The 23,287-nt window shown below is 45.7% G+C and overlaps 1 long non-coding RNA gene across 1 annotated transcript in view; it reads left to right on the top strand.

Annotated features, from left to right (window-relative positions):
- Positions 1-706: 706 nt before the first annotated feature.
- LOC309652428 overlaps positions 707-23,287 on the top strand; it is a 68,927-nt gene continuing 46,346 nt past the window's right edge. The window contains exon 1 of the long non-coding RNA XR_014258702.1: positions 707-750. This is a non-coding gene — a long non-coding RNA (uncharacterized lncRNA). The remainder of the gene's footprint in view (positions 751-23,287) is intronic.

A 23,287-nucleotide genomic window follows, 5' to 3' on the forward strand; every position in this document is an offset into this window, starting at 1 on the left:
AATAAGATAAGGAACACACACTTTATAAAGAAATCACATTAGGATTCTCTTTTTAAGCTGTTCCTGAAAACACTAGTGCTTAGGAATTCTACTGGATGCAGAAGCAGGCAAGGGTAGCCTAGGGTTAGGGTTAGGCTTAGGGTTAGGGTTAGGGTACGGCGTAGGTTACGGGTTCGGAGAGGGCTTCGGGTAGGGCGTAGGGTATGTGTTAGGGTTAGGGTTAGGGTTAGTGTTAGTGTTAGGGCTCGGTTTAGGGTACGGGTTAGGATTAGGGTACGTGTTAGGGTTAGGGTAGTGGTTAGGGTTAGTGTACGTGTTAGGGTTAGGGTAGTGATTAAACCTATCCCACTCTCTAGATACCCCTTAGCACGTAAAGGAATATTATTTGGGGGTCCAGCCATGAAGAAGAGTTTAGACACTTGGATAAGATAAGCAACACACCCATTATAAAGAAATCACATTAGGATTCTCTTTTTAAGCTGTTTCTTAAAACACTAGTGCTTAGGAATTCTATTGGAGGCCGAAGCAGTCAAGGGTAGCCTAGGGTTAGGGTTAGGGTTAGGGTACGGCTTAGGGTACGGGTTCGGGGAGGGGTTCGGGTACGGCGTAGGGTATGGGTTAGGGTTAGGATTAGGGTTAGTGTTAGGGATAGGCCTCGGTTTAGCGTACGGGTTAGGATTAGGGTACGTGTTAGATGTTAGGGTAGGGGTTAGGGTTAGGGTACGCGTTAGGGTTAGGGTAGGGGTTAGGGTTAGGGTACGTGTTAGGGTTAGGGTAGTTATTAAATCTATCATACTCTCTAGATACACATTAGCACATAAAGGAATATTATTTGGGGGTCCAGTCATGGAGAAGAGTTTAGACACTAGGATAAGATAAGGAACACACCCTTTATAAAGAAATCACATAAGGATTCTCTTTTTAAGCTGTTCCTTAAAACACTAGTGCTTAGGAAATCTATTGGAGGCAGAAGCAGTCAAGGGTACCCTAGGGTTAGTGTTAGGCTTAGGTTTAGGCTTAGCGTACTGCTTAGGGTACGGGTTCGGGGAGGGCTTCGTGTACGGCGTAGGTTATGGGTTAGGGTTAGGGTTAGGGTTAGTGTTAGGGTTAGGGCTCGGTTTAGGGTACGGTTTAGGATTAGGGTACGTGTTAGTGTTAGGATAGGGGTTAGGGTTAGGGTACGTGTTAGGGTTAGGGTAGTTATTAAACCTATCCCATTCTCTAGATACCCCTTAGCACGTAAAGAATATTATTTGCGGGTCCAGCCATGGAGAAGAGTTTAGACACTAGGATAAGATAAGGAACACACCCATTATAAAGAAATCACATTAGGATTCTCTTTTTAAGCTGTTCCTTAAAACACTAGTGCTTAGGAAATCTATTGGAGGCAGAAGCAGTCAAGGGTAGCCTAGGGTTAGGGTTAGGCTTAGGGTTAGGGTTAGAGTACGGCTTAGGGTACGGGTTCAGGGAGGGCTTCGGGTATGGCGTAGGGTATGGGTTAGGGTTAGGGTTAGGGTTAGGGTTAGGGTTAGGGATAGGGTTAGGGTTAGGGTTAAGGTTAGGCTTAGGGTTAGGGTTATGGTAAGGCTTAGGGTACGTGTTCGGGGAGGGGTTCAGTTACGGCGTCGGGTATGTGTTCGGCTTAGGTTTAGGGTTAGTGTTAGGGTTAGGTCAAGGTTTAGGGTACGAGTTAGGGTCAGGGTAGGGGTTAGGGTTAGGGTAGGCGTTAGAGTTAGGGTAGTTATTAAAACTATCCAACTCTCTAGATACACCTTAGCACGTAAAGGAATATTATTTGGGGGTCCAGCCATGGAGAAGAGTTTAGACACTAGGATAAGATAAGGAACACACCCATTATAAAAAATCACATTAGGATTCTCTTTTTAAGTTGTTCCTTAAAACACTAGTGCTTAGGAAATCTATTGGAGGCAGAAGCAGTCAAGGGTAGCCTAGGGTTAGGGTTAGGCTTAGGGTACGGCTTAGGGTATGGGTTCGGGGAGGGCTTCAGGTACGGCGTAGGGTATGGGTTAGGGTTAGGGTTAGTGTGAGGGTTAGGGCTCGGTTTAGGGTATTGTTTAGGATTAGGGTACGTGTTAGGGTTAGGGTAGGGTTTAGGGTTAGGGTACGCGTTAGGGTTAGGGTAGTTATTAAACCTATCCCACTCTCTAGATACCCCTTAGCACATAAAGTATATTATTTGGGGGTCCAGCCATGGAGAAGAGTTTAGACACTAGAATAAGATAAGGAACACACACTTTATAAAGAAATCACATAAGGATTCTCTTTTTAAGCTGTTCCTGAAAACACTAGTGCTTAGGAATTCTACTGGATGCAGAAGCAGGCAAGGGTAGCCTAGGGTTAGGGTTAGGCTTAGGGTTAGGGTTAGGGTACGGCGTAGGTTACGGGTTCAGAGAGGGCTTCGGGTAGGGCGTAGGGTATGTGTTAGGGTTAGGGTTAGGGTTAGTGTTAGTGTTAGGGCTCGGTTTAGGGTACGGGTTAGGATTAGGGTACGTGTTAGGGTTAGGGTAGTGGTTAGGGTTAGTGTACGTGTTAGGGTTAGGGTAGTTATTAAACCTATCCCACTCTCTAGATACACCTTAGCACGTCAAGGAATATTATTTGGTGGTTCAGCCATGGAGAAGAGTTTAGACACTAGGATAAGATAAGGAACACACCCATTATAAAGAAATCACATTAGGATTCTCTTTTTAAGCTGTTCCTTAAAACACTAGTGCTTAGGAAATCTATTGGAGGCAGAAGCATCCAAGGGTAGCCTAGGGTTAGGGTTAGGCTTAGGGTTAGGCTTAGGGTACGGCTTAGGGTACGGGTTCGGGGAGGGCTTCTGGTACGGCGTAGGGTATGGGTTAGGGTTAGGGTTAGGGTTAGTGTTAGGGTTAGGGCTCGGTTTAGGGTATTGGTTAGGATTAGGGTACGTGTTAGCGATAGGGTAGGGGTTAGGGTTAGGGTACGCATTAGTGTTAGGGTAGTTATTAAACCTAACCCACTCTCTAGATACCCCTTAGCACGTAAAGGAATATTATTTGGAGGTCCAGCCATGGAGAAGAGTTTACACACTAGGATAAGATAATGAACACACCCATTATAAAGAAATCACATTAGGATTCTCATTTTAAGCTGTTCCTTAAAACACTAGTGCTTAGGAAATCTATTGGAGGCAGAAGCAGTCAAGGGTACCCTAGGGTTAGGGTTAGGCTTAGGGTACGGCTTAGGGTACGGTTTAGGGTACGGGTTCGGGGAGGGCTTCGGGTACGGCGTAGGGTATGGGTTAGGGTTAGGGTTAGGGTTAGTGTTAGGGTTAGGGCTCGGTTTAGGGTATTGTTTAGGATTAGTGTACGAGTTAGTGTTAGGGTAGGGGTTAGGGTTAGGGTACGCGTTAGTGTTAGGGTAGTTATTAAACCTATCCCACTCTCTAGATACCCCTCAGCACGTAAAGGAATATAATTTGGAGGTCCAGCCATGGAGAAGAGTTTAGACACTAGGATAAGATAAGGAACACACACATTATAAAGAAATGACATTAGGATTCTCTTTTTAAGTTGTTCCTTAAAACACTAGTGCTTAGGAAATCTATTGGAGGCAGAAGCAGTCAAGGGTAGCCTAGGGTTAGGGTTAGGCTTAGGGTTAGGCTTAGGGTACGGCTTAGGGTACGGGTTCGGTGAGGGATTCGGGTACGGCGTAGGGTATGGCTTAGGGTTAGGGTTAGGGTTAGTGTTAGGGTTAGGGTTCGGTTTAGGGTACGGGTTAGGTTTAGGGTACGTGTTAGGGTTAGGGTAGGGGTTAGGGTTAGGGTACGCGTTAGGGTTAGGGTAGTTAGTAAACCTATCCCAATCTCTAGATACACCTTAGCACGTAAAGGAATATTATTTCGGGGTCCAGCCATGGAGAAGAGTTTAGACACTAGGATAAGATAAGGAACACACCCATTATAAAGAAATCACATTAGGATTCTCTTTTTAAGCTGTTCCTTAAAACACTAGTGCTTAGGAAATCTATTGGAGGCAGAAGCAGTCAAGGGTAGCCTAGGGTTAGGGTTAGGCTTAGCGTACGGCTTAGGGTACGGCTTAGGGTACGGGTTCGGGGAGGGCTTCGGGTACGGCGTAGGGTATGGGTTAGGGTTAGGGTTAGGGTTAGTGTTAGGGTTAGGGCTCGGTTTAGGGTATTGGTTAGGATTAGGGTACGTGTTAGGGTTAGGGTAGGGGTTAGGGTTAGGGTACGCATTAGGGTTAGGGTAGTTATTAAACCTATCCCACTCTCTAGATACACCTTAGCACGTCAAGGAATATTATTTGGTGGTTCAGCCATGGAGAAGAGTTTAGACACTAGGATAAGATAAGGAACACACCCATTATAAAGAAATCACATTAGGATTCTCTTTTTAAGCTGTTCCTTAAAACACTAGTGCTTAGGAAATCTATTGGAGGCAGAAGCATCCAAGGGTAGCCTAGGGTTAGGGTTAGGCTTAGGGTTAGGCTTAGGGTACGGCTTAGGGTACGGGTTCGGGGAGGGCTTCTGGTACGGCGTAGGGTATGGGTTAGGGTTAGGGTTAGGGTTAGTGTTAGGGTTAGGGCTCGGTTTAGGGTATTGGTTAGGATTAGGGTACGTGTTAGCGATAGGGTAGGGGTTAGGGTTAGGGTACGCATTAGTGTTAGGGTAGTTATTAAACCTAACCCACTCTCTAGATACCCCTTAGCACGTAAAGGAATATTATTTGGAGGTCCAGCCATGGAGAAGAGTTTACACACTAGGATAAGATAATGAACACACCCATTATAAAGAAATCACATTAGGATTCTCATTTTAAGCTGTTCCTTAAAACACTAGTGCTTAGGAAATCTATTGGAGGCAGAAGCAGTCAAGGGTACCCTAGGGTTAGGGTTAGGCTTAGGGTACGGCTTAGGGTACGGTTTAGGGTACGGGTTCGGGGAGGGCTTCGGGTACGGCGTAGGGTATGGGTTAGGGTTAGGGTTAGGGTTAGTGTTAGGGTTAGGGCTCGGTTTAGGGTATTGTTTAGGATTAGTGTACGAGTTAGTGTTAGGGTAGGGGTTAGGGTTAGGGTACGCGTTAGTGTTAGGGTAGTTATTAAACCTATCCCACTCTCTAGATACCCCTCAGCACGTAAAGGAATATAATTTGGAGGTCCAGCCATGGAGAAGAGTTTAGACACTAGGATAAGATAAGGAACACACACATTATAAAGAAATGACATTAGGATTCTCTTTTTAAGTTGTTCCTTAAAACACTAGTGCTTAGGAAATCTATTGGAGGCAGAAGCAGTCAAGGGTAGCCTAGGGTTAGGGTTAGGCTTAGGGTTAGGCTTAGGGTACGGCTTAGGGTACGGGTTCGGTGAGGGATTCGGGTACGGCGTAGGGTATGGCTTAGGGTTAGGGTTAGGGTTAGTGTTAGGGTTAGGGTTCGGTTTAGGGTACGGGTTAGGTTTAGGGTACGTGTTAGGGTTAGGGTAGGGGTTAGGGTTAGGGTACGCGTTAGGGTTAGGGTAGTTAGTAAACCTATCCCAATCTCTAGATACACCTTAGCACGTAAAGGAATATTATTTCGGGGTCCAGCCATGGAGAAGAGTTTAGACACTAGGATAAGATAAGGAACACACCCATTATAAAGAAATCACATTAGGATTCTCTTTTTAAGCTGTTCCTTAAAACACTAGTGCTTAGGAAATCTATTGGAGGCAGAAGCAGTCAAGGGTAGCCTAGGGTTAGGGTTAGGCTTAGCGTACGGCTTAGGGTACGGCTTAGGGTACGGGTTCGGGGAGGGCTTCGGGTACGGCGTAGGGTATGGGTTAGGGTTAGGGTTAGGGTTAGTGTTAGGGTTAGGGCTCGGTTTAGGGTATTGGTTAGGATTAGGGTACGTGTTAGGGTTAGGGTAGGGGTTAGGGTTAGGGTACGCGTTAGTGTTAGGGTAGTTATTAAACCTATCCCACTCTCTAGATACCCCTTAGCACGTAAAGGAATATTATTTGGAGGTGCAGCCATGGAGAAGAGTTTAGACACTAGGATAAGATAAGGAACACACCCATTATAAAGAAATCACATTAGGATTCTCTTTTTAAGTTGTTCCTTAAAACACTAGTGCTTAGGAAATATATTGGAGGCAGAAGCAGTCAAGGGTAGCCTAGGGTTAGGTTTAGGCTTAGAGTACGGCTTAGGGTACAGCTTAGGGTAAGGGTTCGGGGAGGGCTTCGGGTACGGCGTAGGGTATGGGTTAGGGTTAGGTTTGGGTTAGTGTTAGGGTTAGGGCTCGGTTTAGGGTATTGGTTAGGATTAGGGTACGTGTTAGGGTTAGGGTAGGGGATAGGGTTAGGGTACGCGTTAGTGTTAGGGTAGTTATTAAACCTATCCCAGTCTCTAGATACCCCTTAGCACGTAAAGGAATATTATTTGGAGGTCCAGCCATGGAGAAGAGTTTAGACACTAGGATAAGATAAGGAACACACCCATTATAAAGAAATCACATTAGGATTCTCTTTTTAAGCTGTTCCTTAAAACACTAGTGCTTAGGAAATCTATTGGAGGCAGAAGCAGTCAAGGGTAGCCTAGGGTTAGGTTTAGGCTTAGGGTTAGGCTTAGGGTACGGCTTAGGGTACGGGTTCGGTGAGGGCTTCAGGTACGGCGTAGGGTATGGGTTAGGGTTAGGGTTAGGGTTAGTGTTAGGGTTAGGGCTCGGTTTAGGGTACGGGTTAGGATTAGGGTACGTGTTAGGGTTAGGGTAGGGGTTAGGGTTAGGGTACGCGTTAGTGTTAGGGTAGTTATTAAACCTATCCCATTCTCTAGATACCCCTCAGCACGTAAAGGAATATTATTTGGAGGTCCAGCCATGGAGAAGAGTTTAGACACTAGGATAAGATAAGGAACACACACATTATAAAGAAATGACATTAGGATTCTCTTTTTAAGTTGTTCCTTAAAACACTAGTGCTTAGGAAATCTATTGGAGGCAGAAGCAGTCAAGTGTAGCCTAGGGTTAGGGTTAGGCTTAGGGTTAGGCTTAGGGTACGGCTTAGGGTACGGGTTCGGTGAGGGATTCGGGTACGGCGTAGGGTATGGCTTAGGGTTAGGGTTAGGGTTAGTGTTAGGGTTAGGGTTCGGTTTAGGGTACGGGTTAGGATTAGGGTACGTGTTAGGGTTAGGGTAGGGGTTAGGGTTAGGGTACGCGTTAGGGTTAGGGTAGTTAGTAAACCTATCCCACTCTCTAGATACACCTTAGCACGTAAAGGAATATTATTTCGGGGTCCAGCCATGGAGAAGAGTTTAGACACTAGGATAAGATAAGGAACACACCCATTATAAAGAAATCACATTAGGATTCTCTTTTTAAGCTGTTCCTTAAAACACTAGTGCTTAGGAAATCTACTGGAGGCAGAAGCAGTCAAGGGTAGCCTAGGGTTAGGGTTAGGCTTAGCGTACGGCTTAGGGTACGGCTTAGGGTACGGGTTCGGGGAGGGCTTCGGGTACGGCGTAGGGTATGGGTTAGGGTTAGGGTTAGGGTTAGTGTTAGGGTTAGGGCTCGGTTTAGGGTATTGGTTAGGATTAGGGTACGTGTTAGGGTTAGGGTAGGGGTTAGGGTTAGGGTACGTGTTAGTGTTAGGGTAGTTATTAAACCTATCCCACTCTCTAGATACCCCTTAGCACGTAAAGGAATATTATTTGGAGGTGCAGAGATGGAGAAGAGTTTAGACACTAGGATAAGATAAGGAACACACCCATTATAAAGAAATCACATTAGGATTCTCTTTTTAAGCTGTTCCTTAAAACACTAGTGCTTAGGAAATCTATTGGAGGCAGAAGCAGTCAAGGGTAGCCTAGGGTTAGGCTTAGGCTTAGGGTACGGCTTAGGGTACGGCTTAGGGTACGGGTTCGGGGAGGGCTTCGGGTACGGCGTAGGGTATGGGTTAGGGTTAGGGTTAGGGTTAGTGTTAGGGTTAGGGCTCGGTTTAGGGTACGGGTTAGGATTAGGGTACGTGTTAGCGATAGGGTAGGGTTTAGGGTTAGGGTACGCGTTAGTGTTAGGGTAGTTATTAAACCTAACCCACTCTCTAGATACCCCTTAGCACGTAAAGCAATATTATTTGGAGGTCCAGCCATGGAGAAGAGTTTAGACACTAGGATAAGATAAGGAACACACCCATTATAAAGAAATCACATTAGGATTCTCTTTTTAAGATGTTCCTTAAAACACTAGTGCTTAGGAAATCTATTGGAGGCAGAAGCAGTCAAGGGTAGCCTAGGGTTAGGGTTAGGCTTAGGGTTAGGCTTAGGGTACGGCTTAGGGTACGGGTTCGTGGAGGGCTTCTGGTACGGCGTAGGGTATGGGTTAGGGTTAGGGTTAGGGTTAGTGTTAGGGTTAGGGCTCGGTATAGGGTATTGGTTAGGATTAGGGTACGTGTTAGGGTTAGGGTAGGGTTTAGGGTTAGGGTACGTGTTAGTGTTAGGGTAGTTATTAAACCTAACCCACTCTCTAGATACCCCTTAGCACGTAAAGGAATATTATTTGGAGGTCCAGCCATGGAGAAGAGTTTAGACACTAGGACAAGATAAGGAACACACCCATTATAAAGAAATCACATTAGGATTCTCTTTTTAAGCTGTTCCTTAAAACACTAGTGCTTAGAAAATCTACTGGAGGCAGAAGCAGTCAAGGGTAGCCTAGGGTTAGGGTTAGGCTTAGGGTACGGCTTAGGGTACGGCTTAGGGTACCAGTTCGGGGAGGGCTTCGGGTACGGCGTAGGGTATGGGTTAGGGTTAGGGTTAGGGTTAGTGTTAGGGTTAGGGCTCGGTTTAGGGTATTGTTTAGGATTAGGGTACGTGTTAGGGTTAGGGTAGGGGTTAGGGTTAGGGTACGCGTTAGTGTTAGGGTAGTTATTAAACCTATCCCAGTCTCTAGATACCCCTTAGCACGTAAAGGAATATTATTTGGAGGTCCAGCCATGGAGAAGAGTTTAGACACTAGGATAAGATAAGGAACACACCCATTATAAAGAAATCACATTAGGATTCTCTTTTTAAGCTGTTCCTTAAAACACTAGTGCTTAGGAAATCTATTGGAGGCAGAAGCAGTCAAGGGTAGCCTAGGGTTAGGGTACGGCTTAGGGTACGGCTTAGGGTACGGCTTAGGGTACGGGTTTGGGGATGGCTTCGGGTACGGCGTAGGGTATGGGTTAGGGTTAGGGTTAGAGTTAGTGTTAGGGTTAGGGCTCGGTTTAGGGTATTGGTTAGGATTAAGGTACGTGTTATGGTTAGGGTAGGGGTTAGGGTTAGGGTACGCGTTAGTGTTAGGGTAGTTATTAAACCTATCCCACTCTCTAGATACCCCTTAGCACATAAAGGAATATTATTTGGAGGTCCAGCCATGGAGAAGAGTTTAGACACTAGGATAAGATAAGGAACACACCCATTATAAAGAAATCACATTAGGATTCTCTTTTTAAGCTGTTCCTTAAAACACTAGTGCTTAGGAAATCTATTGGAGGCAGAAGCATCCAAGGGTAGCCTAGGGTTAGGGTTAGGCTTAGGGTTAGGCTTAGGGTACGGCTTAGGGTACGGGTTCGGGGAGGGCTTCTGGTACGGCGTAGGGTATGGGTTAGGGTTAGGGTTAGGGTTAGTGTTAGGGTTAGGGCTCGGTTTAGGGTATTGGTTAGGATTAGGGTACGTGTTAGCGATAGGGTAGGGGTTAGGGTTAGGGTACGCATTAGTGTTAGGGTAGTTATTAAACCTAACCCACTCTCTAGATACCCCTTAGCACGTAAAGGAATATTATTTGGAGGTCCAGCCATGGAGAAGAGTTTACACACTAGGATAAGATAATGAACACACCCATTATAAAGAAATCACATTAGGATTCTCATTTTAAGCTGTTCCTTAAAACACTAGTGCTTAGGAAATCTATTGGAGGCAGAAGCAGTCAAGGGTACCCTAGGGTTAGGGTTAGGCTTAGGGTACGGCTTAGGGTACGGCTTAGGGTACGGGTTCGGGGAGGGCTTCGGGTACGGCGTAGGGTATGGGTTAGGGTTAGGGTTAGGGTTAGTGTTAGGTTTAGGGCTCGGTTTAGGGTATTGTTTAGGATTAGTGTACGAGTTAGTGTTAGGGTAGGGGTTAGGGTTAGGGTACGCGTTAGTGTTAGGGTAGTTATTAAACCTATCCCACTCTCTAGATACCCCTCAGCACGTAAAGGAATATAATTTGGAGGTCCAGCCATGGAGAAGAGTTTAGACACTAGGATAAGATAAGGAACACACACATTATAAAGAAATGACATTAGGATTCTCTTTTTAAGTTGTTCCTTAAAACACTAGTGCTTAGGAAATCTATTGGAGGCAGAAGCAGTCAAGGGTAGCCTAGGGTTAGGGTTAGGCTTAGGGTTAGGCTTAGGGTACGGCTTAGGGTACGGGTTCGGTGAGGGATTCGGGTACGGCGTAGGGTATGGCTTAGGGTTAGGGTTAGGGTTAGTGTTAGGGTTAGGGTTCGGTTTAGGGTACGGGTTAGGATTAGGGTACGTGTTAGGGTTAGGGTAGGGGTTAGGGTTAGGGTACGCGTTAGGGTTAGGGTAGTTAGTAAACCTATCCCACTCTCTAGATACACCTTAGCACGTAAAGGAATATTATTTCGGGGTCCAGCCATGGAGAAGAGTTTAGACACTAGGATAAGATAAGGAACACACCCATTATAAAGAAATCACATTAGGATTCTCTTTTTAAGCTGTTCCTTAAAACACTAGTGCTTAGGAAATCTATTGGAGGCAGAAGCAGTCAAGGGTAGCCTAGGGTTAGGGTTAGGCTTAGCGTACGGCTTAGGGTACGGCTTAGGGTACGGGTTCGGGGAGGGCTTCGGGTACGGCGTAGGGTATGGGTTAGGGTTAGGGTTAGGGTTAGTGTTAGGGTTAGGGCTCGGTTTAGGGTATTGGTTAGGATTAGGGTACGTGTTAGGGTTAGGGTAGGGGTTAGGGTTAGGGTACGCGTTAGTGTTAGGGTAGTTATTAAACCTATCCCACTCTCTAGATACCCCTTAGCACGTAAAGGAATATTATTTGGAGGTGCAGCCATGGAGAAGAGTTTAGACACTAGGATAAGATAAGGAACACACCCATTATAAAGAAATCACATTAGGATTCTCTTTTTAAGTTGTTCCTTAAAACACTAGTGCTTAGGAAATATATTGGAGGCAGAAGCAGTCAAGGGTAGCCTAGGGTTAGGTTTAGGCTTAGAGTACGGCTTAGGGTACAGCTTAGGGTAAGGGTTCGGGGAGGGCTTCGGGTACGGCGTAGGGTATGGGTTAGGGTTAGGTTTAGGGTTAGTGTTAGGGTTAGGGCTCGGTTTAGGGTATTGGTTAGGATTAGGGTACGTGTTAGGGTTAGGGTAGGGGATAGGGTTAGGGTACGCGTTAGTGTTAGGGTAGTTATTAAACCTATCCCAGTCTCTAGATACCCCTTAGCACGTAAAGGAATATTATTTGGAGGTCCAGCCATGGAGAAGAGTTTAGACACTAGGATAAGATAAGGAACACACCCATTATAAAGAAATCACATTAGGATTCTCTTTTTAAGCTGTTCCTTAAAACACTAGTGCTTAGGAAACCTATTGGAGGCAGAAGCAGTCAAGGGTAGCCTAGGGTTAGGTTTAGGCTTAGGGTTAGGCTTAGGGTACGGCTTAGGGTACGGGTTCGGTGAGGGCTTCAGGTACGGCGTAGGGTATGGGTTAGGGTTAGGGTTAGGGTTAGTGTTAGGGTTAGGGCTCGGTTTAGGGTACGGGTTAGGATTAGGGTACGTGTTAGGGTTAGGTTAGGGGTTAGGGTTAGGGTACGCGTTAGTGTTAGGGTAGTTATTAAACCTATCCCATTCTCTAGATACCCCTCAGCACGTAAAGGAATATTATTTGGAGGTCCAGCCATGGAGAAGAGTTTAGACACTAGGATAAGATAAGGAACACACACATTATAAAGAAATGACATTAGGATTCTCTTCTTAAGTTGTTCCTTAAAACACTAGTGCTTAGGAAATCTATTGGAGGCAGAAGCAGTCAAGTGTAGCCTAGGGTTAGGGTTAGGCTTAGGGTTAGGCTTAGGGTACGGCTTAGGGTACGGGTTCGGTGAGGGATTCGGGTACGGCGTAGGGTATGGCTTAGGGTTAGGGTTAGGGTTAGTGTTAGGGTTAGGGTTCGGTTTAGGGTACGGGTTAGGATTAGGGTACGTGTTAGGGTTAGGGTAGGGGTTAGGGTTAGGGTACGCGTTAGGGTTAGGGTAGTTAGTAAACCTATCCCACTCTCTAGATACACCTTAGCACGTAAAGGAATATTATTTCGGGGTCCAGCCATGGAGAAGAGTTTAGACACTAGGATAAGATAAGGAACACACCCATTATAAAGAAATCACATTAGGATTCTCTTTTTAAGCTGTTCCTTAAAACACTAGTGCTTAGGAAATCTATTGGAGGCAGAAGCAGTCAAGGGTAGCCTAGGGTTAGGGTTAGGCTTAGCGTACGGCTTAGGGTACGGCTTAGGGTACGGGTTCGGGGAGGGCTTCGGGTACGGCGTAGGGTATGGGTTAGGGTTAGGGTTAGGGTTAGTGTTAGGGTTAGGGCTCGGTTTAGGGTATTGGTTAGGATTAGGGTACGTGTTAGGGTTAGGGTAGGGGTTAGGGTTAGGGTACGCGTTAGTGTTAGGGTAGTTATTAAACCTATCCCACTCTCTAGATACCCCTTAGCACGTAAAGGAATATTATTTGGAGGTGCAGAGATGGAGAAGAGTTTAGACACTAGCATAAGATAAGGAACACACCCATTATAAAGAAATCACATTAGGATTCTCTTTTTAAGTTGTTCCTTAAAACACTAGTGCTTAGGAAATATATTGGAGGCAGAAGCAGTCAAGGGTAGCCTAGGGTTAGGTTTAGGCTTAGAGTACGGCTTAGGGTACAGCTTAGGGTAAGGGTTCGGGGAGGGCTTCGGGTACGGCGTAGGGTATGGGTTAGGGTTAGGGTTAGGGTTAGTGTTAGGGTTAGGGCTCGGTTTAGGGTATTGGTTAGGATTAGGGTACGTGTTAGGGTTAGGGTAGGGGATAGGGTTAGGGTACGCATTAGTGTTAGGGTAGTTATTAAACCTATCCCAGTCTCTAGATACCCCTTAGCACGTAAAGGAATATTATTTGGAGGTCCAGCCATGGAGAAGAGTTTAGACACTAGGATAAGATAAGGAACACACCCATTATAAAGAAATCACATTAGGTTTCTCTTTTTAAGCTGTTCCTTAAAACACTAGTGCTTAGGAAATCTATTGGAGGCAGAAGCATCCAAGGGTAGCCTAGGGTTAGGGTTAGGCTTAGGGTTAGGCTTAGGGTACGGCTTAGGGTTCGGGTTCGGGGAGGGCTTCTGGTACGGCGTAGGGTATGGGTTAGGGTTAGGGTTAGGGTTAGTGTTAGGGTTAGGGCTCGGTTTAGGGTATTGGTTAGGATTAGGGTACGTGTTAGCGATAGGGTAGGGGTTAGGGTTAGGGTACGCATTAGTGTTAGGGTAGTTATTAAACCTAACCCACTCTCTAGATACCCCGTAGCACGTAAAGGAATATTATTTGGAGGTCCAGCCATGGAGAAGAGTTTACACACTAGGATAAGATAAGGAACACACCCATTATAAAGAAATCACATTAGGATTCTCTTTTTAAGCTGTTCCTTAAAACACTAGTGTTTAGGAAATCTATTGGAGGCAGAAGCAGTCAAGGGTAGCCTAGGGTTAGGATTAGGCTTAGGGTACGGCTTAGGGTACGGCTTAGGGTACGGGTTCGGGGAGGGCTTCGGGTACGGCGTAGGGTATGGGTTAGAGTTAGGGTTAGGGTTAGTGTTAGGGTTAGGGCTCGGTTTAGGGTATTGTTTAGGATTAGGGTACGAGTTAGTGTTAGGGTAGGGGTTAGGGTTAGGGTACGCGTTAGTGTTAGGGTAGTTATTAAACCTATCCCACTCTCTAGATACCCCTCAGCACGTAAAGGAATATTATTTGGAGGTCCAGCCATGGAGAAGAGTTTAGACACTAGGATAAGATAAGGAACACACACATTATAAAGAAATGACATTAGGATTCTCTTTTTAAGTTGTTCCTTAAAACACTAGTGCTTAGGAAATCTATTGGAGGCAGAAGCAGTCAAGGGTAGCCTAGGGTTAGGGTTAGGCTTAGGGTTAGGCTTAGGGTACGGCTTAGGGTACGGGTTCGGTGAGGGATTCGGGTACGGCGTAGGGTATGGCTTAGGGTTAGGGTTAGGGTTAGTGCTCGGTTTAGGGTATTGTTTAGGATTAAGGTACGAGTTAGTGTTAGGGTAGGGGTTAGGGTTAGGGTACGCGTTAGTGTTAGGGTAGTTATTAAACCTATCCCACTCTCTAGATACCCCTCAGCACGTAAAGGAATATTATTTGGAGGTCCAGCCATGGAGAAGAGTTTAGACACTAGGATAAGATAAGGAACACACACATTATAAAGAAATGACATTAGGATTCTCTTTTTAAGTTGTTCCTTAAAACACTAGTGCTTAGGAAATCTATTGGAGGCAGAAGCAGTCAAGGGTAGCCTAGGGTTAGGGTTAGGCTTAGGGTTAGGCTTAGGGTACGGCTTAGGGTACGGGTTCGGTGAGGGATTCGGGTACGGCGTAGGGTATGGCTTAGGGTTAGGGTTAGGGTTAGTGTTAGGGTTAGGGTTCGGTTTAGGGTACGGGTTAGGTTTAGGGTACGTGTTAGGGTTAGGGTAGGGGTTAGGGTTAGGGTACGCGTTAGGGTTAGGGTAGTTATTAAACCTATCCCACTCTCTAGATACACCTTAGCACGTCAAGGAATATTATTAGGCGGTCCAGCCATGGAGAAGAGTTTAGACACTAGGATAAGATAAGGAACACACCCATTATAAAGAAATCACATTAGGATTCTCTTTTTAAGCTGTTCCTTAAAACACTAGTGCTTAGGAAATCTATTGGAGGCAGAAGCAGTCAAGGGTAGCCTAGGGTTAGGGTTAGGCTTAGGGTACGGCTTAGGGTACGGCTTAGGGTACGGGTTCGGGGAGGGCTTCGGATACGGCGTAGGGTATGGGTTAGGGTTAGGGTTAGGGTTAGTGTTAGGGTCAGGGCTCGGTTTAGGGTACGGGTTAGGATTAGGGTACGTGTTAGGGTTAGGGTAGGGGTTAAGGTTAGGGTACGCGTTAGGGTTAGGGTAGTTATTAAACCTATCCCACTCTCTAGATACCCCTTAGCACGTAAAGGAATATTATTTGGGGGTCCAGCCATGGAGAAGAGTTTAGACAATAGGATAAGATAAGGAACACACCCATTATAAAGAAATCACATTAGGATTCTCTTTTTAAGCTGTTCCTTAAAACACTAGTGCTTAGGAAATCTATTGGAGGCAGAAGCAGTCAAGGGTAGCCTAGGGTTAGGGTTAGGCTTAGGGTACGGCTTAGGGTACGGCTTAGGGTACGGGTTCGGGGAGGGTTTCGGATACGGCGTAGGGTATGGGTTAGGGTTAGGGTTAGGGTTAGTGTTAGGGTTAGGGCTCGGTTTAGGGTACGGGTTAGGATTAGGGTACATGTTAGGGTTAGGGTAGGGGTTAGGGTTAGGGTACGCGTTAGGGTTAGGGTAGTTATTAAACCTATCCCACTCTCTAGATACACCTTAGCACGTAAAGGAATATTATTTGGGGGTCCAGCCATCGAGAAGAGTTTAGACACTAGGATAAGATAAGGAACACACCCATTATAAAGAAATCACATTAGGATTCTCTTTTTAAGCTGTTCCTTAAAACACTAGTGCTTAGGAAATCTATTGGAGGCAGAAGCAGTCAAGGGTAGCCTAGGGTTAGGCTTAGGCTTAGGGTACGGCTTAGGGTACGGCTTAGGGTACCGGTTCGGGGAGGGCTTCGGGTACAGCGTAGGGTATGGGTTAGGGTTACGGTTAGGGTTAGTGTTAGGGTTAGGGCTCGGTTTAGGGTATTGGTTAGGATTAGGGTACGTGTTAGGGTTAGGGTAGGGGTTAGGGTTAGGGTACGCGTTAGTGTTAGGGTAGTTATTAAACCTATCCCAGTCTCTAGATACCCCTTAGCACGTAAAGGAATATTATTTGGAGGTCCAGCCATGGAGAAGAGTTTAGACACTAGGATAAGATAAGGAACACACCCATTGTAAAGAAATCACATTAGGATTCTCTTTTTAAGCTGTTCCTTAAAACACTAGTGCTTAGGAAATCTATTGGAGGCAGAAGCAGTCAAGGGTAGCCTAGGGTTAGGGTTAGGCTTAGGGTACGGCTTAGGGTACGGCTTAGGGTACGGGTTCGGGGATGGCTTCGGGTACGGCGTAGGGTATGGGTTAGGGTTAGGGTTAGGGTTAGTGTTAGGGTTAGGGCTCGGTTTAGGGTATTGGTTAGGATTAGGGTAGGTGTTAGGGTTAGGGTAGGGGTTAGGGTTAGGGTACGCGTTAGTGTTAGGGTAGTTATTAAACCTATCCCACTCTCTAGATACCCCTTAGCACGTAAAGGAATATTATTTGGAGGTCCAGCCATGGAGAAGAATTTAGACACTAGGATAAGATAAGGAACACACCCATTATAAAGAAATCACATTAGGATTCTCTTTTTAAGCTGTTCCTTAAAACACTACTGCTTAGGAAATCTATTGGAGGCAGAAGCATTCAAGGGTAGCCTACGTTTAGGGTTAGGCTTAGGGTACGGCTTAGGGTACGGGTTCGGGGAGGGATTCGGGTACGGCGTAGGGTATGGCTTAGGGTTAGGGTTAGGGTTAGTGTTAGGGTTAGGGTTCGGTTTAGGGTACGGGTTAGGATTAGGGTACGTGTTAGGGTTAGGGTAGGGGTTAGGGTTAGGGTACGCGTTAGGGTTAGGGTAGTTAGTAAACCTATCCCACTCTCTAGATACACCTTAGCACGTAAAGGAATATTATTTCGGGGTCCAGCCATGGAGAAGAGTTTAGACACTAGGATAAGATAAGGAACACACCCATTATAAAGAAATCACATTAGGATTCTCTTTTTAAGCTGTTCCTTAAAACACTAGTGCTTAGGAAATCTATTGGAGGCAGAAGCAGTCAAGGGTAGACTAGGGTTAGGGTTAGGCTTAGCGTACGGCTTAGGGTACGGCTTAGGGTACGGGTTCGGGGAGGGCTTCGGGTACGGCGTAGGGTATGGGTTAGGGTTAGGGTTAGGGTTAGTGTTAGGGTTAGGGCTCGGTTTAGGGTATTGGTTAGGATTAGGGTACGTGTTAGGGTTAGGGTAGGGGTTAGGGTTAGGGTACGCGTTAGTGTTAGGGTAGTTATTAAACCTATCCCACTCTCTAGATACCCCTTAGCACGTAAAGGAATATTATTTGGAGGTGCAGCCATGGAGAAGAGTTTAGACACTAGGATAAGATAAGGAACACACCCATTATAAAGAAATCACATTAGGATTCTCTTTTTAAGTTGTTCCTTAAAACACTAGTGCTTAGGAAATATATTGGAGGCAGAAGCAGTCAAGGGTAGCCTAGGGTTAGGTTTAGGCTTAGAGTACGGCTTAGGGTACAGCTTAGGGTAAGGGTTCGGGGAGGGCTTCGGGTACGGCATAGGGTATGGGTTAGGGTTAGGTTTAGGGTTAGTGTTAGGGTTAGGGCTCGGTTTAGGGTATTGGTTAGGATTAGGGTACGTGTTAGGGTTAGGGTAGGGGATAGGGTTAGGGTACGCGTTAGTGTTAGGGTAGTTATTAAACCTATCCCAGTCTCTAGATACCCCTTAGCACGTAAAGGAATATTATTTGGAGGTCCAGCCATGGAGAAGAGTTTAGACACTAGGATAAGATAAGGAACACACCCATTATAAAGAAATCACATTAGGATTCTCTTTTTAAGCTGTTCCTTAAAACACTAGTGCTTAGGAAATCTATTGGAGGCAGAAGCAGTCAAGGGTAGCCTAGGGTTAGGTTTAGGCTTAGGGTTAGGCTTAGGGTACGGCTTAGGGTACGGGTTCGGTGAGGGCTTCGGGTACGGCATAGGGTATGGGTTAGGGTTAGGGTTAGGGTTAGTGTTAGGGTTAGGGCTCGGTTTAGGGTACGGGTTAGGATTAGGGTACGTGTTAGGGTTAGGGTAGGGGTTAGGGTTAGGGTACGCGTTAGTGTTAGGGTAGTTATTAAACCTATCCCATTCTCTAGATACCCCTCAGCACGTAAAGGAATATTATTTGGAGGTCCAGCCAAGGAGAAGAGTTTAGACACTAGGATAAGATAAGGAACACACACATTATAAAGAAATGACATTAGGATTCTCTTTTTAAGTTGTTCCTTAAAACACTAGTGCTTAGGAAATCTATTGGAGGCAGAAGCAGTCAAGTGTAGCCTAGGGTTAGTGTTAGGCTTAGGGTTAGGCTTAGGGTACGGCTTAGGGTACGGGTTCGTTGAGGGATTCGGGTACGGCGTAGGGTATCGCTTAGGGTTAGGGTTAGGGTTAGTGTTAGGGTTAGGGTTCGGTTTAGGGTACGGGTTAGGATTAGGGTACGTGTTAGGGTTAGGGTAGGGGTTAGGGTTAGGGTACGCGTTAGGGTTAGGGTAGTTAGTAAACCTATCCCACTCTCTAGATACACCTTAGCACGTAAAGGAATATTATTTCGGGGTCCAGCCATGGAGAAGAGTTTAGACACTAGGATAAGATAAGGAACACACCCATTATAAAGAAATCACATTAGGATTCTCTTTTTAAGCTGTTCCTTAAAACACTAGTGCTTAGGAAATCTATTGGAGGCAGAAGCAGTCAAGGGTAGACTAGGGTTAGGGTTAGGCTTAGCGTACGGCTTAGGGTACGGCTTAGGGTACGGGTTCGGGGAGGGCTTCGGGTACGGCGTAGGGTATGGGTTAGGGTTAGGGTTAGGGTTAGTGTTAGGGTTAGGGCTCGGTTTAGGGTATTGGTTAGGATTAGGGTACGTGTTAGGGTTAGGGTAGGGGTTAGGGTTAGGGTACGCGTTAGTGTTAGGGTAGTTATTAAACCTATCCCACTCTCTAGATACCCCTTAGCACGTAAAGGAATATTATTTGGAGGTGCAGCCATGGAGAAGAGTTTAGACACTAGGATAAGATAAGGAACACACCCATTATAAAGAAATCACATTAGGATTCTCTTTTTAAGTTGTTCCTTAAAACACTAGTGCTTAGGAAATATATTGGAGGCAGAAGCAGTCAAGGGTAGCCTAGGGTTAGGTTTAGGCTTAGAGTACGGCTTAGGGTACAGCTTAGGGTAAGGGTTCGGGGAGGGCTTCGGGTACGGCGTAGGGTATGGGTTAGGGTTAGGTTTAGGGTTAGTGTTAGGGTTAGGGCTCGGTTTAGGGTATTGGTTACGATTAGGGTACGTGTTAGGGTTAGGGTAGGGGATAGGGTTAGGGTACGCGTTAGTGTTAGGGTAGTTATTAAACCTATCCCAGTCTCTAGATACCCCTTAGCACGTAAAGGAATATTATTTGGAGGTCCAGCCATGGAGAAGAGTTTAGACACTAGGATAAGATAAGGAACACACCCATTATAAAGAAATCACATTAGGATTCTCTTTTTAAGCTGTTCCTTAAAACACTAGTGCTTAGGAAATCTATTGGAGGCAGAAGCAGTCAAGGGTAGCCTAGGGTTAGGTTTAGGCTTAGGGTTAGGCTTAGGGTACGGCTTAGGGTACGGGTTCGGTGAGGGCTTCGGGTACGGCATAGGGTATGGGTTAGGGTTAGGGTTAGGGTTAGTGTTAGGGTTAGGGCTCGGTTTAGGGTACGGGTTAGGATTAGGGTACGTGTTAGGGTTAGGGTAGGGGTTAGGGTTAGGGTACGCGTTAGTGTTAGGGTAGTTATTAAACCTATCCCATTCTCTAGATACCCCTCAGCACGTAAAGGAATATTATTTGGAGGTCCAGCCAAGGATAAGAGTTTAGACACTAGGATAAGATAAGGAACACACACATTATAAAGAAATGACATTAGGATTCTCTTTTTAAGTTGTTCCTTAAAACACTAGTGCTTAGGAAATCTATTGGAGGCAGAAGCAGTCAAGTGTAGCCTAGGGTTAGTGTTAGGCTTAGGGTTAGGCTTAGGGTACGGCTTAGGGTACGGGTTCGGTGAGGGATTCGGGTACGGCGTAGGGTATGGCTTAGGGTTAGGGTTAGGGTTAGTGTTAGGGTTAGGGTTCGGTTTAGGGTACGGGTTAGGATTAGGGTACGTGTTAGGGTTAGGGTAGGGGTTAGGGTTAGGGTACGCGTTAGGGTTAGGGTAGTTAGTAAACCTATCCCACTCTCTAGATACACCTTAGCACGTAAAGGAATATTATTTCGGGGTCCAGCCATGGAGAAGAGTTTAGACACTAGGATAAGATAAGGAACACACACATTATAAAGAAATGACATTAGGATTCTCTTTTTAAGTTGTTCCTTAAAACACTAGTGCTTAGGAAATCTATTGGAGGCAGAAGCAGTCAAGTGTAGCCTAGGGTTAGGGTTAGGCTTAGGGTTAGGCTTAGGGTACGGCTTAGGGTACGGGTTAGGGTTAGGGTTAGGGTTAGGGTTAGGGTTAGGGTTAGGGTTAGGGTTAGGGTTAGGGTTAGGGTTAGGGTTAGGGTTAGGGTTAGGGTTAGGGTTAGGGTTAGGGTTAGGGTTAGGGTTAGGGTTAGGGTTAGGGTTAGGGCTCGGTATAGGGTATTGGTTAGGATTAGGGTACGTGTTAGGGTTAGGGTAGGGTTTAGGGTTAGGGTACGCGTTAGTGTTAGGGTAGTTATTAAACCTAACCCACTCTCTAGATACCCCTTAGCACGTAAAGGAATATTATTTGGAGGTTCAGCCATGGAGAAGAGTTTAGACACTAGCATAAGATAAGGAACACACCCATTATAAAGAAATCACATTAGGATTCTCTTTTTAAGCTGTTCCTTAAAACACTAGTGCTTAGAAAATCTATTGGAGACAGAAGCAGTCAAGGGTAGCCTAGGGTTAGGGTTAGGCTTAGGGTACGGCTTAGGGTACGGCTTAGGGTACCGGTTCGGGGAGGGCTTCGGGTACAGCGTAGGGTATGGGTTAGGGTTACGGTTAGGGTTAGTGTTAGGGTTAGGGCTCGGTTTAGGGTATTGGTTAGGATTAGGGTACGTGTTAGGGTTAGGGTAGGGGTTAGGGTTAGGGTACGCGTTAGTGTTAGGGTAGTTATTAAACCTATCCCAGTCTCTAGATACCCCTTAGCACGTAAAGGAATATTATTTGGAGGTCCAGCCATGGAGAAGAGTTTAGACACTAGGATAAGATAAGGAACACACCCATTGTAAAGAAATCACATTAGGATTCTCTTTTTAAGCTGTTCCTTAAAACACTAGTGCTTAGGAAATCTATTGGAGGCAGAAGCAGTCAAGGGTAGCCTAGGGTTAGGGTTAGGCTTAGGGTACGGCTTAGGGTACGGCTTAGGGTACGGGTTCGGGGATGGCTTCGGGTACGGCGTAGGGTATGGGTTAGGGTTAGGGTTAGGGTTAGTGTTAGGGTTAGGGCTCGGTTTAGGGTATTGGTTAGGATTAGGGTAGGTGTTAGGGTTAGGGTAGGGGTTAGGGTTAGGGTACGCGTTAGTGTTAGGGTAGTTATTAAACCTATCCCACTCTCTAGATACCCCTTAGCACGTAAAGGAATATTATTTGGAGGTCCAGCCATGGAGAAGAATTTAGACACTAGGATAAGATAAGGAACACACCCATTATAAAGAAATCACATTAGGATTCTCTTTTTAAGCTGTTCCTTAAAACACTACTGCTTAGGAAATCTATTGGAGGCAGAAGCATTCAAGGGTAGCCTACGTTTAGGGTTAGGCTTAGGGTACGGCTTAGGGTACGGGTTCGGGGAGGGATTCGGGTACGGCGTAGGGTATGGCTTAGGGTTAGGGTTAGGGTTAGTGTTAGGGTTAGGGTTCGGTTTAGGGTACGGGTTAGGATTAGGGTACGTGTTAGGGTTAGGGTAGGGGTTAGGGTTAGGGTACGCGTTAGGGTTAGGGTAGTTAGTAAACCTATCCCACTCTCTAGATACACCTTAGCACGTAAAGGAATATTATTTCGGGGTCCAGCCATGGAGAAGAGTTTAGACACTAGGATAAGATAAGGAACACACCCATTATAAAGAAATCACATTAGGATTCTCTTTTTAAGCTGTTCCTTAAAACACTAGTGCTTAGGAAATCTATTGGAGGCAGAAGCAGTCAAGGGTAGACTAGGGTTAGGGTTAGGCTTAGCGTACGGCTTAGGGTACGGCTTAGGGTACGGGTTCGGGGAGGGCTTCGGGTACGGCGTAGGGTATGGGTTAGGGTTAGGGTTAGGGTTAGTGTTAGGGTTAGGGCTCGGTTTAGGGTATTGGTTAGGATTAGGGTACGTGTTAGGGTTAGGGTAGGGGTTAGGGTTAGGGTACGCGTTAGTGTTAGGGTAGTTATTAAACCTATCCCACTCTCTAGATACCCCTTAGCACGTAAAGGAATATTATTTGGAGGTGCAGCCATGGAGAAGAGTTTAGACACTAGGATAAGATAAGGAACACACCCATTATAAAGAAATCACATTAGGATTCTCTTTTTAAGTTGTTCCTTAAAACACTAGTGCTTAGGAAATATATTGGAGGCAGAAGCAGTCAAGGGTAGCCTAGGGTTAGGTTTAGGCTTAGAGTACGGCTTAGGGTACAGCTTAGGGTAAGGGTTCGGGGAGGGCTTCGGGTACGGCATAGGGTATGGGTTAGGGTTAGGTTTAGGGTTAGTGTTAGGGTTAGGGCTCGGTTTAGGGTATTGGTTAGGATTAGGGTACGTGTTAGGGTTAGGGTAGGGGATAGGGTTAGGGTACGCGTTAGTGTTAGGGTAGTTATTAAACCTATCCCAGTCTCTAGATACCCCTTAGCACGTAAAGGAATATTATTTGGAGGTCCAGCCATGGAGAAGAGTTTAGACACTAGGATAAGATAAGGAACACACCCATTATAAAGAAATCACATTAGGATTCTCTTTTTAAGCTGTTCCTTAAAACACTAGTGCTTAGGAAATCTATTGGAGGCAGAAGCAGTCAAGGGTAGCCTAGGGTTAGGTTTAGGCTTAGGGTTAGGCTTAGGGTACGGCTTAGGGTACGGGTTCGGTGAGGGCTTCGGGTACGGCATAGGGTATGGGTTAGGGTTAGGGTTAGGGTTAGTGTTAGGGTTAGGGCTCGGTTTAGGGTACGGGTTAGGATTAGGGTACGTGTTAGGGTTAGGGTAGGGGTTAGGGTTAGGGTACGCGTTAGTGTTAGGGTAGTTATTAAAC

Source organism: Balaenoptera physalus (genome assembly GCF_965194825.1).
Source record: "Balaenoptera physalus genome assembly, chromosome: X".
In the NCBI taxonomy this organism is placed as follows: Eukaryota; Metazoa; Chordata; class Mammalia; order Artiodactyla; family Balaenopteridae; genus Balaenoptera; species Balaenoptera physalus.